Source organism: Bufo gargarizans, chromosome 2 (assembly GCF_014858855.1).
Source record: "Bufo gargarizans isolate SCDJY-AF-19 chromosome 2, ASM1485885v1, whole genome shotgun sequence".
Taxonomy (NCBI): Eukaryota; Metazoa; Chordata; class Amphibia; order Anura; family Bufonidae; genus Bufo; species Bufo gargarizans.
This window is the reverse complement of record NC_058081.1, coordinates 26,522,335-26,541,650: the sequence shown is the minus strand read 5'-3', so window position 1 is coordinate 26,541,650 and position 19,316 is coordinate 26,522,335. Positions and strand designations below refer to the sequence as shown.

The window sequence follows — 19,316 nt, the reverse complement described above, 5'->3', positions numbered from 1 at the left end:
ATACTGTATATTGTGTGGCACAGTGTAGAGGTATACTGTATATTGTGTGGCACAGTGTAGAGGTATACTGTATATTGTGGGGCACAGTGTAGAGGTATACTGTATATTGTGGGGCACAGTGTAGCAGTATACTGTATATTGTGAGGCACAGTGTAGAGGTATAATGTATATTGTGGGGCACAGTATAGAGGTATACTGTACATTGTGGGGCACAGTATAGAGGTATACTGTACATTGTGGGGCACAGTATAGAGGTATACTGTACATTGTGGGGCACAGTATAGAGGTATACTGTACATTGTGGGGCACAGTATAGAGGTATACTGTACATTGTGAGGCACAGTATAGAGGTATACTGTATATTGTGGGGCACAGTGTAGAGGTATACTGTATATTGTGGGGCACAGTGTAGCGGTATACTGTACATTGTGGGGCACAGTGTAGGCTATATGTGCATAACATAAACATACTCCACATGAACACTTACAGTTACATGGCTTGGCCCTTGGGGGTCTCGGACGCCACTTCCCACACTTTGGCCGGGGGCTCGGCGGAGCTGATGTTGTGTTTTATCCTAATGAGAAAGATTTCATAATAAGTATTTGGAGAAGGGGCAGAGGGATAGCAGAGCAGGGAGAGGCTGGTGCTGCTACTAGGGGGTCATACCATGGGGCAGTAATAAAACCCACCATAATGCCCCCCCCCCCCCCAGTAGTAATAATTCTCCTTATAATGTGACAGTGCAAAAAATACCCCCTTGTAATGCCCCCAGTTGAGCTAATGTCCCCATAGTGCCCCCATAATGTGCCAGTATAAAATACCCCTATATAGTGCCCCCAGTAAATTTCCCCATAGTGCTCCTCTCCCCCTTCCTGCTAGTGCCCCCCAAAATGTACCAGTATAAAATGCCCCATATATAGTGCCCCAGTAGATGCCCCTCAGTGTCCGGCCTCTGATAGGCTGCCGGCCTAGTGTCCCCCATAATGCCCCCCAATAATGTGCCAGTAAGTGCCCCCCATCATGTGCCAGTATCAAGTGCCTCCCCCCCCACACTTCCCAGTATCATAGTGCCATCTCCCCCCATGTGCCAGTATCAAGTGCCTCTCTCCTTCCCACCCCCCATGTGCCAGTATCAAGTGCCTCTCTCTTCCCCCCATGTGCCAGTATCATAGTGCCATCTCCCCCGCAAAAAAGTGCCAGTATTAAGTGCCTCTCCCCCCCATGTGCCAGTATCATAGTGCCAACCCCCCCCCCACATGCCAGTATCAAGTGCCTCTCCCCCCCCCATGTCCCAGTATCATAGTGCCATCTCCCCCCCCCACTAAAAAGTGCCAATATCAAGTGCCTCTCTCCCTCCCCCCTCCCCATGTGCCAGTATCAGGTGCCCCCCCCCCATGTGCCAGTATCAAGTGCCAACCCCCCCTCTCCCCTCCAGGTGCCAGTATCAGGTGCCTCCCCCCCCTATGTCCCAGTATCATAGTGCCATCTTCCCCCCCACCACCACAAAAAAAGTGCCAGTATCAAGTGCCTCTCTCCCTCCCCCCCCCCAATGCCTGTATCAGGTGCCTCTCTCTCCCCCCCCAATGCCAGTATCAGGTGCCTCTCTCCCTCCCCCCCCCATGCCAGTATCAGGTGCCAACCCCACTCCCCCCCCCCAGGTGCCAGTATCAGGTGCCTCTCTCCCCCCCCCCATGCCAGTATCAGGTGCCTCTCTCCCCCCCCCCCCATGCCAGTATCAGGTGCCTCTCTCCCCCCCCCATGCCAGTATCAGGTGCCAACCCCACTCCCCCCCCCAGGTGCCAGTATCAGGTGCCAACCCCCCTCCCCCCATGTGCCAGTATCAGGTGCCTCTCTCCCTCCCCCCCATGCCAGTATCAGGTGCCAACCCCACTCCCCCCCCAGGTGCCAGTATCAGGTGCCAACCCCCCTCCCCCCATGTGCCAGTATCAGGTGCCTTCCGCTCCCCCATGGCAGTAACAGTCGGGTATTAAAGAAAAAATAATAAACACTTCTACTTACCTCCATGTCAGCGATGCGATGCAGCCTCTTCCTGTGTCCCGCCTTGTATGTCCTTATATGGAGTCAGTGCTTGTATTTCAGAAAAAGCATCTGCTGGGATTCGAACCCACGACCTTCTGCTTCAGAGGCAGAGCAGCTAACCACTAGACCATATGAGCTGCCTTGAGGCTGACTGAAAAAATATGAGACTTCTACTGTTATAGCTGGCTAAGTGTGCATCTATACACATGGCAGCTGCTCATATATAGAGATGTAGCAGAGCTGAATGTGCTGAGACAGCTGTCATATACAGATATAGCAGTATCTCAGATATATCTCTATATGACAGCTGTTCCAGCACACTCAGCTCTGCTATATCTCTATATATGATAGCTGCCCCAGCAAACCCAGCTCTGCTACATCTATGCATATGACAGCTGCCCAAACACACCCAGCACTGCTATATCTCTATATGACAGCTGTCCCAGCACACTCAGCCCTGCTATATCTCTATATATGACAGCTGCCCCAGCAAACCCAGCTCTGCTACATCTATACACATGACAGCTGCCCAAACACACCCAGCACTGCTATATCTCTATATGACAGCTGCCCCAGCACACTCAGCCCTGCTATATCTCTATAAATGATAGCTGCTCCAGCACAACCAGCCCTGCTACATCTATATATCTCTAAGTATTGCTATACAGTAGATAGATATATAGAGATATAGCAGAGCTGAGTGTGCTGGGGCAGCTGTCATGTGTATAGATGTAGCAGAGCTGGCTGTGTTTCGGCAGCTGTCATGTGTATAGATGTAGTAGAGCTGGGTTTGCTGGGGCAGTTGTCATATATAGAGATATAGTAGAGCTGAGTGTGCTGGTGCAGCTGTCATGTGTATAGATGTAGCAGAGCTGGGTGTGTTTGGGCATCTGTCATGTATAGATGTAGTAGAGCTGGGTTTGCTGGGGCAGCTGTCATATATAGAGATATAGCAGAGCTGAGTGTGCTGGTGCAGCTGTCATGTGTATAGATGTAGCAGAGCTGGGTGTGTTTAGGCATCTGTCATGTGTATAGATGTAGTAGAGCTGGGTTTGCTGGGGCAGCTGTCATATATAGAGATATAGCAGAGCTGAGTGTGCTGGGACAGCTGTCATATAGATATATAGCAGTGCTGGTGTGTTGGGGGCAGCTGTCATGTGTAATGATGTAGCAGAGCTGGCTGTGTTTCGGCAGCTGTCATGTGTATAGATGTAGTAGAACTGGGTTTGCTGGGGCAGCTGTCATATATAGAGATATAGCAGAGCTGAGTGTGCTGGGACAGCTGTCATATAGAGATATAGCAGTGCCTGGTGTGTTGGGGGCAGCTGTCATGTGTATAGATGTAGCAGAGCTGGCTGTGTTTTGGCAGCTGTCATGTGTATAGATGAAGTAGAGCTGGGTTTGCTGGGGCAGCTGTCATATATAGAGATATAGCAGAGCTGAGTGTGCAGGGACAGCTGTCATATACAGATATAGCAGTGCTAGGTGTGTTTGGGCAGCTGTCATGTGTATAGATGTATTTTTTTTTTTTTTTTTTTTTTTTTTTTTTTTAACAGTCAGTTGTAATGCAGCCTTTATGGCTGTGAGGGTAAATGCTTTGCCACTGATTCACTGATAGATTGGAGGTTGTGGGTTCGAATCCCAGACCAGGAGACTTTAGCAGACAGTAAAATTAGATCACACTAGCGGCTGTGAAGGGGCCCTGAACACGATATTTAACTAACTTGAAAATAAACTGTCACACACGCTGCTGGGGCGCCAGGGCCCCGAAGCAGCTGCTTCCCCTGCTTCCCCGGTAGTTACGCCACTGCGCATGCGCAGTAAAGGGCTGCTGTAGCCTGTAGCGCGATTCCGGCTCGTACACTCAGCCGGCTTCAGTTTCGCTACTGCGCATGCGCCCGCCAGCCTTACATAATTGCGCAGTTACAGAAGATGCCGGGCGCATGCGCAGTAGCGAAACTGAAGCCGGCTGAGTGTACGAGCCGGAGCCCGGATTGCGCTACAGGCTACAGCAGCCCTTTACTGCGCATGCGGGCTGGGAGTGCGGTCCCAGCACTGAGATCCGGCTTGTCAATGCGGGAGGCGGGGAGAGCGGCATTGGAGACACCTAGGCGGCTGCCCCCTTGACTTCAAACCTGACTTGAAGCACGGGGCAGCGACTGAATAAAACATCGATTTCTCAAGGAGGCTAAATGCAGCTAAACAAAGAAAAAGTGCATTAGGAAACTACTATGCAGCGCTATAAGGTACTACATACTAGTACATACTTTGCACAAGTTTATTATTTACAACTTAAAGGGAACCTGTCACCCAAAAAAATCGCTTATTAAGCTGTTAATAGTATTAACAGCTTAATAAGCGATTTCTTTGGTGACAGGTTCCCTTTAAGTTGTAAATAGTAAACTTGTGCAAAGTATGTACTAGTATGTATACTACTATCTAATAATCCATAATCCTTATCTATCACTTGACACTTCACTAACTTACTGGGGAGTCGGGGACAGTCAGGACTCCTCTCCACTCCAGACTTTTTCTTTTTACTGTGGCAGACTGCTGGCAGTGCAGAAAAGAAGATCATCAGAATCCATTCACTTCTGGCCTGCTGGGCATGGGCAGTTAGGCACACTGGGCACGGGCGGGCAGGCAGGCTCCCACTCTTCACATTCAAAATAGGCAGCCGGCGGCAGCGTGACGTCACTCACTCCGTCACGCCGCACGCACATGCTCCTCCCACTTTAGAAGCAGGCGGAGCAGGCGCGTGACGTCGGAGTGAGTGACGTTACGACGCCGGCCGCCGGGAGACTGAGACAAGGAGGCGGAGCACATGACCTGACTACTCCTTGGCTTCCCAATCCCCAGCCAGGCCCGAGCCGAGACTACACTGGGCGGGCGGGTGGGCGGGCCTGGCTGCCAGTGCCTGTGTGTGTTAATAAAAAATAAATAAAAAAATGAATGCGGTCCGGACGGGCCCCCAATGGCGTAGGGCCCCATAGCCACTGCTATGGTTGCTATGGCGATCCCTACGCCACTGGAAGGTCCTCAGAAGAGTATTGGTTGTCATTGCAGAGACTCGGTAGTCTACGGAGACTTATTCCCAGGCAATGCTCCATGAGCTCAAACCAACATGAAAGTCTGTCCTGGTCATCTCTGCAGGGCTAGTGATGGGAATATTGGCAATACTCTTCATTGATCTAAAGCAGGGATGCTCAACCTGTGGCCCTCCATCTGTTGTAAAACTACAACTCCCACCATGCCCTGCTGCAGGCTGATAGCTGTAGACTGTCTGGGAATGCTGGGAGTTGTAGTTTTGCAGCAGCTGGATGGCCGCAGGTTGAGCATACCTGATCTAAACGGAATAGAACACAACGCATTTGCAACAAAATCTGTGACGGACGGATGATGAGGCTGTGGGGAAAAAACAAATACGCAAACATCACATTACAAAAAAAATTCTGATATTTGCACCATGACTGCTTGTCACTAGTGATGAGCGAGCAGGCTTGGCCAAACTGCTGTTCGGCTCGAGCATCGCTATGCTCGGCAGATCCGAGTGCTCGGCTGAATACTTTGGGTGCTCGAGTACAATTTATTACAATGAAAGTCAATGGGAGAACCGAGCATCAAACCGCGCACCCCCTGCTCTAAAGAAGAGAGAGTGTCTGGTTCACAAAAAAAGGTTAGAAATTGATGAAAACAGCATTAAAGGGACACTGACAGGGCCAATAAGCATATTGAGGTCTATATATGTGACTACAGGTCTTATACAGGGTATTACAATCATATAAGTATCCCCCCTCTCCACATTATACATACAGTAAACTTAAGTTTTATAACCTGCTCCAACGGTCTTCAATCTGCCCAAGGGGCAGCGTTTCACCTCTCTTGCGCCCAGCCAGCCCCCCCCAACTGCCGCTTTGAAGCGCCGCCCAGCTCATGAATATTCAGTTTGCTGGGCGGCTTCTGCGGTCCCCGCTCTGAAGCGCTGCGCTGAACAGTGCCCTGCGCATGCGCCGGATCTTGTGAAGTCGGGGACAGTAAGCGCCGCAAAGCGAAGTGAATATTGATGAGCTGGGCGGCGCTTACTGTACCGGACTTCACAAGATCCGGCGCATGCGCAGGGCACTGTTAAGCGCAGCGCTTCAGAGCGGGGACCGCAGAAGCCGCCCAGCAAACTGAATATTCATGAGCTGGGCGGCGCTTCAAAGCGGCAGTTGGGGGAGGCTGGCTGGGCGCAAGAGAGGTGAAAAGCCACCCCTTGGGCAGATTGAAGACCGTTGGAGCAGGTTATAAAACTTAAGTTTACTGTATGTATAATGTGGACAGGGGGGATACTTAGATGATTGTAATACCCATTATAAGACCTGTACTGCCATATATATACCTCAATATGCTTATTGGCCCTGTCAGTGTCCCTTTAAGAGGATAGCTGGATGCATCTTGGACTCCTGTTACCTATGACATACAATAGACAACCACACAAATGCTATATGCCAAAAGCCAGGTATGTGGAAGCCATCAATCTATCCATGATACAGATAACAGCCAGCATATCTTACAATTGCAGCCTTGTGCACTATGAGACATTCCAAACCAGCTCTCATCTGACTGAGAGCCAGTAAGCCTCAACATTACTTCAGATCATTTAGTTGGCTTGGGTGGACCTGCACACCTAGATCAATATCATTAGGAAGACAAAAAGTTTTCTGATTGTCCTAACATAATATTCAATAACCTTTCTATATTTTACATTTTTGTCATGTAAAAACTCGTTTGCATAAACATGGGCATATGGGAAAGACATGCACATGAGCAGAATCTGCCTTGTATTGAGTTATGAACAGCGCCATCTATTGGTTTCATAGTCTTCTGACAAAACTATTAGTCTACTCTTGTCATAAGACTGTGAAGGAGAAAAATAAGAGAGATCTCCTAACCACCAGTGCTCCAGTGTGTAGTCCAATGGAAGTCTGAGCTTTCCTTTGTCACATGCTGCCATCTAGTGGTGACAATCAGTCATGGTGCGCCTATCAGAATTTTTTGTAATGTGCTGTTTGCATAGATTTTTCCCCACAGCCTCATGATCCGTCCGTCACAGATTTTGTTGCAAATGTATTGTTTTTTATTCTCTATAAATCAATGAAAAGAGAAGAGCCGTGAGGTTATGCTGCAGGCTGAGAAGTCTCTGGTTTGGCTGCTTCTTTTCCCACAGAACATTACCTGACAATAGATCTCTATGAGGCACACCGCTATGTCTATTCAATGAGGGCGAGTAATGCTCCTTCCCCCAGGTGGCCATAAATCTTCAAACCGTAAGGAACTGATACAGAAAGGACCTAACTAACCCTATTATAATGGGCCAAGGCTGCACTTCTTACCTGTTATCGCCCCGTGTCAGCTACAACTGGTTCTAAGAGTGTAAGCTCTCAGGACACCAGGATCCTCTCTCCTTTAGAGTGTAAGCTCTTAGGACACCAGGATCCTCTCTCCTGTAGAGTGTAAGCTCTTAGGACACCAGGATCCTCTCTCCTGTAGAGTGTAAGCTCTTAGGACAGTAGGAGCGAGCGCCTGGTGAATCTGAGGACACTTACCGCCCTCTGCTGGTCAGAGCAATACATTCCTTATAGCAGATACAGATTTGTTAAAATGTAATTGTAAATCGAGGAAATCGTGAATAATATTCTAATTCTGAACCCCATGAAGACTGGTAAGTGTCTCTACCATATTTACCAGCTTCATGGAAACACATGGTACTACAACCACCATCATGTAAAATCTAACCTTTATGGATGCTGTACTGTATGTATAGTCACACAAACTAACCGTGTCACAAAATTAATTTAGATCAGTTCTGCGTCAGACAATACTATGCTGTGCGGCAAAATGCCAGAAATTAATCGTATTACAAAATAAACACATATGACAAAAAATCTCTGAAAAGAAAAAAAGATTTCTATAGCTTCCACAATCACCATGCTTTAAAAAGACACTATAAACCAACACGACCCCATCGCACTGCAGACATTATATTGTCACCACCATAACAGTTCAGCATCAGCAGGATAATGTGCTATGTCATAACAGGAGGACCGCACATGTCACACAGCCGTGTGCTCTCCCATTCATCACATGTCTGAACCAGAAGGATCACAGATGTCAGAGTTCGATATGACCCCAGAGGTGGACAACCCTCAGGAACATTAAGGAGACCATCACATTTTAATATGATGACCCTAATGCCCTAATAAAACTTTTTCTAATATACTTTATTACTTAATTTTGTATTTTTATTAGACTTTTTCCTCCCTAAAGCTCACCATTCCCTGTGCACTTAAAACTCAGTACGAATGGGGCAGGAGTGCACAATGCTGCCCCTGTCCGTGCTACCCTCTACCCATCTACTAGGCCAGGATTAGCGGAGCGGCTCCTGTTTCTGCCTGGTCCGCTAAGAGAACTGCATGTCGGCGCGTAGCTTAGCGGAGCAGGCAGAAGCAGGAGCCGCTCCGCTCAGCTACTCCTGGCATAGCACATGGGCACAGGGTGTATGTGCTCCTGCCCGTACTGCCTGCGCTGCTGCGGCCCCATTGAGAAATTTCACATTCCGTACTCCATCTTCTTTAGGGGGAAAAAAATGATAATAAAAAATACAAAATTCAGTAATAAAGTATATGAGAAAAGGTTTCATTAGGGACATCATATTAAAATTTGATACAAAGGTTTAGTTACTCTTTAAAAACTAACAATCTCTATTTGTGTTTTTAGTGGGTGGGTCCCTCCACCATCTTAGGGCGCATTCACACTACCCTGCCCGCATTACTGACCACAAGCCACAGATCCGCTAAATACCAGCACTGCGCATCACGGTGCGGACTCATTGATTGCAAGACCCAGAGAGAGACCCACTAACAACAGGAATGGAGATTGTTAGTTTTGAATTACCTTTGTCCTCTATTAAGCTTGGCTGTAAAGTTAGTGCACCTTCTCCAAAACTTCCTGAAACGGCTCCAGCATTCTGGTCTAAACTACTGAGAAAAGCATCTATCCCAGCACCACATGTATCATCCAGATGGTGGAGCGGGCAGCAGCTTTTGGTTTCTCAGATGAATACAGTGAGAGGCGTATGGAGGTAGAGTAGGGCCCTGTAGGAGTACAGGTTCTTCTAAAAGAATTTGCATATTGTGAAAAAGTTAATTTTTTTCTGTAATGTACTGATAAACATTAGACTTTCATATATTTTAGATTCATTACACACAACTGAAGTAGTTCAAGCCTTTCATTGTTTTAACATTGATGATTTTGGCATACAGCTCATGAAAACCCAAAATTCCTATCTCAAAAAAATAGCATATCATGAAAAGATTCTCTAAACGAGCTATTAACCTAATCATCTGAATCAACTAATTAACTCTAAACACCTGCAAAAGATTCCTGAGCCTTTTAAAAACTCCCAGCCTGGTTCATTACTCAAAACCGCAATCATGGGTAAGACTGCCGACCTGACTGCTGTCCAGAAGGCCATCATTGACGCCCTCAAGCAAGAGGGTAAGACACAGAAAGAAATTTCTGAACGAGTAGGCTGTTCCCAGAGTGCTGTATCAAGGCACCTCAGTGGGAAGTCTGTGGGAAGGAAAAAGTGTGGCAGAAAACGCTGCACAACGAGAAGAGGTGACCGGACCCTGAGGAAGATTGTGGAGAAGGACCGATTCCAGACCTTGGGGGACCTGCGGAAGCAGTGGACTGAGTCTGGAGTAGAAACATCCAGAGCCACCGTGTACAGGCGTGTGCAGGAAATGGGCTACAGGTGCCGCATTCCCCAGAAACAGCGGCAGAAGCGCCTGACCTGGGCTACAGAGAAGCAGCACTGGACTGTTGCATGTCATTCGGAAATCAAGGTGCCAGAGTCTGGAGGAAGACTGGGGAGAGGGAAATGCCAAAATGCCTGAAGTCCAGTGTCAAGTACCCACAGTCAGTGATGGTCTGGGGTGCCATGTCAGCTGCTGGTGTTGGTCCACTGTGTTTTATCAAGGGCAGGGTCAATGCAGCTAGCTATCAGGAGATTTTGGAGCACTTCATGCTTCAATCTGCTGAAAAGCTTTATGGAGATGAAGATTTCATTTTTCAGCACGACCTGGCACCTGCTCACAGCGCCAAAACCACTGGTAAATGGTTTACTGACCATGGTATTACTGTGCTCAATTGGCCTGCCAACTCTCCTGACCTGAACCCCATAGAGAATCTGTGGGATATTGGGAAGAGAAAGTTGAGAGACTCAAGACCCAACACTCTGGATGAGCTTAAAGAGGACCTTTCACTACTGTACAAACTAAAAACTAACTAGATCAGTGGGCAGAGCGGCGCCCAGGGGTCCCCCTGCACTTACTAGTATGCCTGGGCGCCGCTCCGTTCGCCCGGTATAGGCTCCGGTGTCTGCGCTCCCTCTGACTGATTTCTTGTAGGAGGCGTGTCCCTTGCTGCACTGCTGGCCAATCGCAGCAGCACAGCTCATAGCCTGCGTGTGTAATGAATCTAAATATACAAACCAAAAAAAAGACAGGGTGGCATTAGCAGGAGGTGCTCAAACCCACATGCAGTCGTGCATATATATATATAGGGGAGCAAATCCTGCACTTGTGGCCCGTTGCTAATGGCGATCCCCAGCAAAATGCATACGGTGGAGGATGCCCGCGGCGAACCACAAGTACCACAATAGACATCTCACACAAGGCAACAAGTGCGTATGTGATAATCAATATAACAATATGACAAAACAACAACAAAGACAGGTGCACTCTGCGGTCTCACTAAACCCTCAAACTGATTTTAAAATTGAGAGATTAGCCAACATGTCCTACGGTGTAGGACATGTCTAAGCCCGGGCACCACGTCAAGGTTTCTCAAGTAGCCCGGGACCTAACACTCTCCTACCTGCGCCGTATGGGCGATACCAGGAGCCAGTGGGCAAATTACAGGAGCATGAGGCCAGCTCACAAACAGCTCACCGTTACCTTGTTGTTTTGTCATATTGGTGTAATGAATCTAAAATATATGAAAGTCTAATGTTTATCAGTACATTACAGAAAACAATGAACTTTATCACAATATGCAAATTTTTTTAGAAGGACCTGTATATGGGCCTCCTACTACTGCTCTGGGCAACACAGAGATTGTGTGAAGATGCTATACGGCCACATGTATGGGCCCTAACTCCATCCTAACCAGGACAACCCCTGTGATGTGATATTTTGTGGTCTCCTTAATGATTATGAGGGTTGTCCACCTCTGGGGTCATATCGAGCTCTGACATCTGTGATCCTTCTGGTTCAGACATGTGATGAATGGGAGAGCACACTGGCTGTGTGACATGTGCGGTCCTCTTGTTACGACATAGCACATTATCCTGCTGATGCTGAACTGTTATGGTGGTGACAATATAATGTCTGCAGTGCGATGGGGTTGTGTTGGTTTATTGTGTCTTTTATGATGTGCAGTGACTGTGGAAATTATAGAATTTATTTTGACTTTACAGAAGTCTTTTTGTTGCCCAGAATATTGTCTTGTGATACAATTAATTTCTGGCACAAAGTTGGTAATTATTATTATTTTTTGTCAGAAAATGTGCAGACCTGTATTTTGTGACACATTGATTTGTTTGTTTGACAGATCTTTCTCACAGAATGTCATTTTCTGACAGAATTCTACAAAATGAGTTTTGTGTTAAAAAATGCACTGTGAACAAATGGTGCCCCGTACAGTACAGGATCCATGGACATGAAGGTTAGTTTTTACATGATGGTGGTTGTAGTACCATGTGTTTCCATAAGGCTTGTAAATATGATAGAGACACTTACCAGTCTTCATGGGGTTCAGAATAAGAATATATTATTGCTCTGACCAGCAGAGGGCGGTAAGTGTCCTCAGATTCACCAGGCGCTCGCTCCAGTCTAGTAATGTTCTCCTTTAGGAGGTGACTACATTGTGATCTGTGGTGACGTGGGACTCACGGTAAAATTACTGAATTACTGCAACCTCAATGTGTCCGTATGGGAAAAACGATAAAAAAAAAAAAAAAAAAAAAAAAAAAAAACTGTCAAGTTTATTGGGATCCTTTTGGCCACAAAAATCAGAAGGTCTCCAGATGGACTGTGCTGTTCCTATGATGTCTAGACAGGATACTGGAGAGTAAACCCTACTGCTCACACTGTAGAGGAGAGAGTATCCCAGTGCCCTAAGAGCTTACACTCTACAGGACCAAGGATTACGGTGTCCAAAAGCTTACACTCTACAGGAGAGAGGATCCTAGTGCCCCAAGAGCTTACACTCTGCAGGAGAGAGGATCCCAGTACCTTAAGAGCTTACACTCTACAGGAGAGAGGATCTTGTGCCCTAAGAGCTTACACTCTACAGGAGAGAGGAACCCAGTGCCCTAAGAGCTTACACTCTACAGCGGAGAGGATCCCAGTGCCCTAAGAGATTACAATCTACAGGACAGAGGATCCCAGTACCCTAAGAGCTTACATTCTACAGGACAGAGGATCCCAGTGCCCTAAGAGATTACAATCTACAGGAGAGAGGATCCCAGTACCCTAAGAGCTTACATTCTACAGGAGAGAGGATCCCAGTGCCCTAAGAGATTACAATCTACAGGAGAGAGGATCCCGGTGCCCTAAGAGCTTACACTCTACAGGAGAGAGGATCCCAGTGCCCTAAGAGATTACAATCTACAGGAGAGAGGATCCCGGTGCCCTAAGAGCTTACACTCTACAGGAGAGAGGATCCTGGTGTCCTAAGAGCTTACACTCTACAGTGGAGAGGATCCTACTGCCCTAAGAGCTTACACTCTACAGGAGAGAAGATCCTGGTGTCCTAAGAGCTTACACTCTACAGGAGAGAGGATCCTGGTATCCTAAGAGCTTACACTCTATCGGAGAGAGGATCCTGGTGCCCTAAGAGCTTACACTCTATCGGAGAGACATCTCTGCTGCTCTAAAGATTTCAGAACCAGTTGTAGGTGACGCATTGAAATAACGGGTAAGAAGTGCAGATTTGGTCCAGTATTATAGGGACGGGGTCAACCAGGTCCTTACGGTTTCAGGATTTGTGGCCTTCTGGGGGAAGACCTGTTACTGGCCCTCATTAAACAGCCATGGTGGTGCCTCGTAGAGATTTACTGTGAGGTAATGTTCTGTGAGAACACAAGCATTTTGCTGCACAGTAGCCCAGACCAGAGACTTCTCAGCCTGCAGCATAACCTCACGGCTCTTTTCTTTTCATCAGCACAGAAGATAATATTGATTGCAATGTCTTAGAAGGTCCTCAGAAGAGTATTGGTTGTCATTGCAGAGACTCGTTCGTCTACGGAGACTTATTCCCAGGCAATGCTCAATGAGCTCAAACCAACATGAAAGTCTGTCCTGGTCATCTCTGCAGGGCTAGTGATGGGAATGTTGGCAATACTCTTCATTGATCTAAAGCAGGGATGCTCAACCTGTGGCCCTCCATCTGTTGAAAAACTACAACTCCCACCATGCCCTGCTGCAGGCTGATAGCTGTAGACTGTCTGGGAATGCTGGGAGTTGTAGTTTTGCAACAGCTGGATGGCCGCAGGTTGAGCATGCCTGATCTAAACGGAATAGAACACAACGCATTTGCAACAAAATCTGTGACGGACGGATCATGAGGCTGTGGGGAAAAAAACAAATACGCAAACATCACATTACAAAAAAATTCTGATATTTGCACCATGACTGCTTGTCACTAGTGCTGAGCGAGCATGCTTGGCCAAACTGCTGTTCGGCTCGAGCATCGCTATGCTTGGCACATCCGAGTGCTCGGCTGAATACTTCGGGTGCTCGAGTACAATTTATTACAATGAAAGTCAATGGGAGAACCGAGCATCAAACCAGGCACCCCCTGCTCTGAAGAAGAGAGAATGTCTGGTTCCCAAAAAAAGGTTAGAAATTGATGTAAACAGCATTAAGAGGATAGCTGGATGCATCTTGGACTCCTGTTACCTATGACATACAATAGACAACCACACAAAGGCTATATGCCAAAAGCCAGGTATGTGCAAGCCATCCATGTATCCATGAGTCAGATGCAGTCAGTATACCTTACAATAGCAGCCTTGTGCACTACAAGACATTCCGAACAAGCTTTCATCTGACTGAGAACCAGTAAGCCTCAACATTACTTCAGATCTGTTGGATCGCTTGGGTGGACCTGCGCACCTAGATCAATATCATTAGGAAGACAAAAAGTTTTCTGATTGTCCTAACATAATATTCAATAACCTTTCTATATTTTACATTTTCATGTAAAAACTCGTTTGCATAAACATGGGCATATGGGAAAGACATGCACATGAGCAGAATCTGCCTTGTATTGAGTTATGAACAGCGCCCTCTATTGGTTTCATAGTCTTCTGACAAAACTATTAGTCTACTCTTGTCATAAGACTGTGAAGGAGAAAAATAACAGAGATCTCCTAACCACCATGCTCCAGTGTGTAGTCCTGTGGAAGTCTGAGCTTTCCTTTGTCACCCGCTGCCATCTAGTGGTGACAATCAGTCATGGTGCGCCTATCAGAATTTCTTGTAATATGCTGTTTGCATAGATTTTTCCCCACAGCCTCATGATCCGTCCGTCACAGATTTTGTTGCAAATGTATTGTGTTTTATTACCTATAAATCAATGAAAAGAATAGAGCGGTGAGGTTATGCTGCAGGCTGAGAAGTCTCTGGTTTGGCTGCTTCTTTTCCCACAGAACATTACCTGACAATAGATCTCTATGGGGCACACCGCTATATCTATTCAATGAGGGCGAGTAATGCTCCTTCCCCCAGGTGGCCATAAATCTTCAAACCGTAAGAAACTGATACAAAAAGGACTTAACTAACACCGACCCTGTTATAATGGACCAAGGCTGCACTTCTTACCTGTTATCGCCCCGTGTCAGCTACAACTGGTTCTAAGAGCTTTAGAGCATCGGGGATGTCTCTCCTGTAGAGTGTAAGCTCTCAGGACACCAGGATCCTCTCTCCTTTAGAGAGTAAGCTCTTAAGGCACTGGAATACTTTCTCTTGTAGAGTACAAGCTCCTAGGACATCAGGATCCTCTCTGCTGTAGAGTGTAAGCTCTTAGGACCCTGAAATGCTCTCTCCTGTAGACTGTAAGCTCTTCGGACACCAGGATCCTCCCTGGTGTAGAGTGTAATCTCATAGGGCAGCTGGGATACTCTCTCCTGTAGAGTGTAAGCAGTAGGGTTTACTCTCCAGTATCCTGTATAGACATCATAGGAACAGCACTGTCCATCTGGAGACCTTCTAATTTTTGTGGCCAGCAAGGATCCTAATAAACTTGACAGGTTTGGATTTTTTGTGATCGTTTTTCCCTTACGGACACATTGAGGTTGCAGTAATTCAGTAATTTTTCCGTGAGTCCCACGTCACCACCGATCACAATGTAGTCATCTCCTAAAGGAGAACATTACCAGACTGGAGCGAGCAGCCTGGTGAATCTGAGGACACTTACCGCCCTCTGCTGGTCAGAGCAATACATTCCTTATAGCAGATACAGATTTGTTCAAATGTAATTGTAAAGCAAGGAAATCGTGAATAATATTCTTATTCTGAACCCCATGAAGACTGGTAAATGTCTCTATCATATTTACAAGCTTCATGGAAACACATGGCACTACAACCACCATCATGTAAAAACTAACTTTTATTGATGCTGTACTGTATGTATAGTCACAAAATAACACATATAAAGTCTGTGTGACACATAAATGAATTCCCTGTAATAAAATCAGTTCTGCGTCAGACAATACTATTTTGTGTGACAAAATACCAAAAACTAATCATATTTCAAAATAAATACATGGGACAAAATAATCTCTGACAAAACCAAAAGTGTTTTATAGCTTCTACAGTCACCAAAGACCATAAAAGACACCACAAACCAACACAACCCCATCACACTGCAGACATTATATTGTCACCACCATAACAGTTCAGCATCAGAAGGATAATGTGCTATGTGGTAACAGGAGGACCGCACATGTCACACAGCCGTGTGCTCTCCCATTCATCACATGTCTGAACCAGAAGGATCACAGGTGTCAGCGCTCGATATGACCCCAGAGGTGGACAACCCTCATGAACATTAAGGAGACCATCACATTTTAATATGACGTCCCTAATGCCCTAATAAAACTTTTTCTAATATACTTTATTACTTAATTTTGTATTTTTATTAGACTTTTTCCTCCCTAAAGCTCACCATTCCCTGTGCACTTAAAACTCAGTTCTCCGTACAGCGCTGACAGCTCAGCGGTGTACGGAGAGTGAAATGTGCGAATGGGGCAGGAGTGCACATTGCTGCCCCTGTCCGTGCTCCTCGGACTATTACTAACTCTTGGCATAGCGCATTGGTACCCTCTACCCATCTACTAGGCCAGGATTAGCGGAGCGGCTTCTGTTTCCTGCCTGTTGCGCTAAGCTAAGAGAACTGCATGTTGGCGCTTAGCTTAGCGGAGTAGGCAGAAGCAGGAGCCCGCTCCGCTCAGCTACTCCTGGCATAATACATGGGCACAGGGTGTAGTGTGCTCCTGCCCGTACTGCCTGCGCTGCTGTGGGCCCATTGAGAAATTTCACATTCCGTACTCCATCTTCTTTAGGGGGAAAAAATGATAATAAAAAATACAAAATTCTGTAATAAAGTATATAAGAAAAAGATTCATTAGGGACATCATATTAAAATCTGATACAAAGGTTTAGTTACTCTTTAAAAACTAACAATCTCTATTTGTGTTTTTAATGGGTGGGTCCCTCCACCATCTTAGGGCGCATTCACTCTACCCTGCCCGCATTACTGACCACAAGCCACAGATCCGCTAAATACCAGCACTACGCATCACGGTGCGGACTCATTGATTGCAATGGGTCCATGATCCGCAAGATAGGCCTACACACTGGGGCACGGTGGTCAGGAGATCTCTCTTATGTTTCTCCTCTGCCTGTAAGGGTGCAGTCACATGACTGTGGGACGGGCATGCCATGTGTTATGGACCGCAAACCGTGGATTCGCTAAACACGGGCACAGGCCATGTACACCCCGCATCGTGGTGCGGAACACAAGATGTTTCTGTGTGCTTCCGGGTCCACGCCTCTGAGCCACAAGAGATAAAATGTCCTATCTTTTGCCACATCTTGTGGATCGCAGACCCATTGCTATCAACGAGTCCGCACCCTGATGTGCAGTGCACTCAGCCAGTGCTCATATTTAGAGGATCCATAAAACGGGCACGGTCGTGTGAATGCCCCCTAAGATGGTGGAGACACCCACTAACAACAGGAATAGAGAAACTTGGCTGTTGGTAAAAAAAAAGTTAGTGCACCTTCTCCTAGTCTATAGAGAGGGACTAAAAACTTCCTGAAGCAGCTCCAGCATTCTGGTGTAAACTACTGAGAAAAGCATCTATCCCGGCACCACATGTATCATCCAGATGGTGGAGCGGGCAGCAGTTTTTGGTTTCTCAGATGAATACAGTGGGAGGCGTATGGAGGTAGAGTAGGGCCCTGTAGGAGTATATGGGCCTCCTACTACTGCTCTGGGCAACACAGAGATTGTGTGAAGATGCTATACGGCCACATTTATGGGCCCTAACTCCATCCTAACCAGGACAACCCCTGTGATGTGATATTTTGTGGTCTCCTTAATGTTCCTGAGGGTTGTCCACCTCTGTGGTCATATTGAGCTCTGACATCTGTGATCCTTCTGGTTCAGACATGTGATGAATGGGAGAGCACACGGCTGTGTGACATGTGTGGTCCTCCTGTTACGACATAGCACATTATCCTTCTGATGCTGAACTGTTATGGTGGTGACAATATAATGTCTGCAGTGCGATGGGGTTGTGTTGGTTTATAGTGTCTTTTACGATGCACAGTGACTGTGGAAATTATAGAATTTGTTTTGTATTTACAGAAATCTCTTTGTTGCCTGGAGTTTTGTCTTGTGATACGATTAACTTCTGGCACACAGAACTTATCATTATTTTTTTTACATAGACTTTACAGAACTGTATTTTGTGACACATTGGTTTGTTTATTTGACAGATCTTTGTCACAGAATGTCATTTTCTGACAGAATTCTACAAACTCCATTTTGTGTTACAAAATGCACTGTGAACAAATGGTGCCCCGTGCAGTACAGGATCCATGGACATGAAGGTTAGATTTTACATGATGGTGGTTGTAGTGCCATGTGTTTCCATGAAGCTGGTAAATATGGATAGAGACACTTACCAGTCTTCATGGGGTTCAGAATCAGAATATTATTCACGATTTCCTTGCTTTACAATTACATTTTAACAAATCTGTATCGGCTATAAGGAAGTTATTGCTCTGACCAGCAGAGGGCGGTAAGTGTCCTCAGATTCACCAGGCGCTCGCTCCAGTCTGGTAATGTTCTCCTTTAGGAGGTGACTACATTGTGATCTGTGGTGACGTGGGACTCACTGCAACCTCAATGTGTCCGTATGGGAAAAACAATCACAAAAAATCCAAACCTGTCAATTTTATTGGGATCTTTTTCATTGCCTGTTCCTATGATGTCTAGACAGGATACAGGAGCGTAAACCCTACTGCTCACACTGTAGAGGAGAGAGGATCCTGGTGTCCTAAGAGCTTACACTCTACAGCGGAGAGGATCCTGGTGTCCTAAGAGCTTACACTCTACAGGAGAGAGGATCCTGGTGCGCTAAGAGCTTACACTCTACAGGAGAGAGGATCCTGGTGCCCTAAGAGCTTACACTCTACAGGAGAGAGGATCCTGGTGTCCTAAGAGCTTACACTCTACAGGAGAGAGGATCCTGGTGCCCTAAGAGCTTACACTCTACAGGAGAGAGGATCCTGGTGCCATAAGAGCTTACACTCTACAGGAGAGAGGATCCTGGTGCCCTAAGAGCTTGCACTCTACAGGAGAGAGGATCCTGGTGTCCTAAGAGCTTACACTCTACAGGAGAGAGGATCCTGGTGTCCTAAGAGCTTACACTCTTCAGGACAGAGGATCCTGGTGTCCTAAGAGCTTACACTCTACAGGAGAGAGGATCCTGGTGTCCTAAGAGCTTACACTCTTCAGGAGAGACATCTCTGCTGCTCTAAAGATTTTAGAACCAGTTGTAGGTGACGCATTGAAATAACGGTTAAGAAGTGCAGATTTGGTCCAGTATAATAGGGATGGGGGCAGCAGGTCCTTTCTGTATCAGGTCCTTATGG

The 19,316-nt window shown here is 46.6% G+C and overlaps 4 non-coding genes across 4 annotated transcripts; 2 read left to right on the top strand and 2 right to left on the bottom strand.

Moving 5' to 3' along the window:
• Nucleotides 1-8,089: 8,089 nt before the first annotated feature.
• Nucleotides 8,090-8,185, bottom strand: LOC122929896. Its single transcript, XR_006388103.1, has one exon. It is a non-coding gene; the product is annotated as a small nucleolar RNA U13 (small nucleolar RNA).
• A 3,161-nt stretch (nt 8,186-11,346) lies between these two features.
• Nucleotides 11,347-11,443, top strand: LOC122929898. Its single transcript, XR_006388104.1, has one exon. It is a non-coding gene; the product is annotated as a small nucleolar RNA U13 (small nucleolar RNA).
• Nucleotides 11,444-16,052: 4,609 nt separating this feature from the next.
• On the bottom strand, nt 16,053-16,148 carry LOC122929894. The gene has a single exon (XR_006388101.1). It is a non-coding gene; the product is annotated as a small nucleolar RNA U13 (small nucleolar RNA).
• A 1,660-nt stretch (nt 16,149-17,808) lies between these two features.
• LOC122929893 lies at nt 17,809-17,904 on the top strand. The gene has a single exon (XR_006388100.1). It is a non-coding gene; the product is annotated as a small nucleolar RNA U13 (small nucleolar RNA).
• The last annotated feature ends 1,412 nt before the right edge of the window (nt 17,905-19,316 follow it).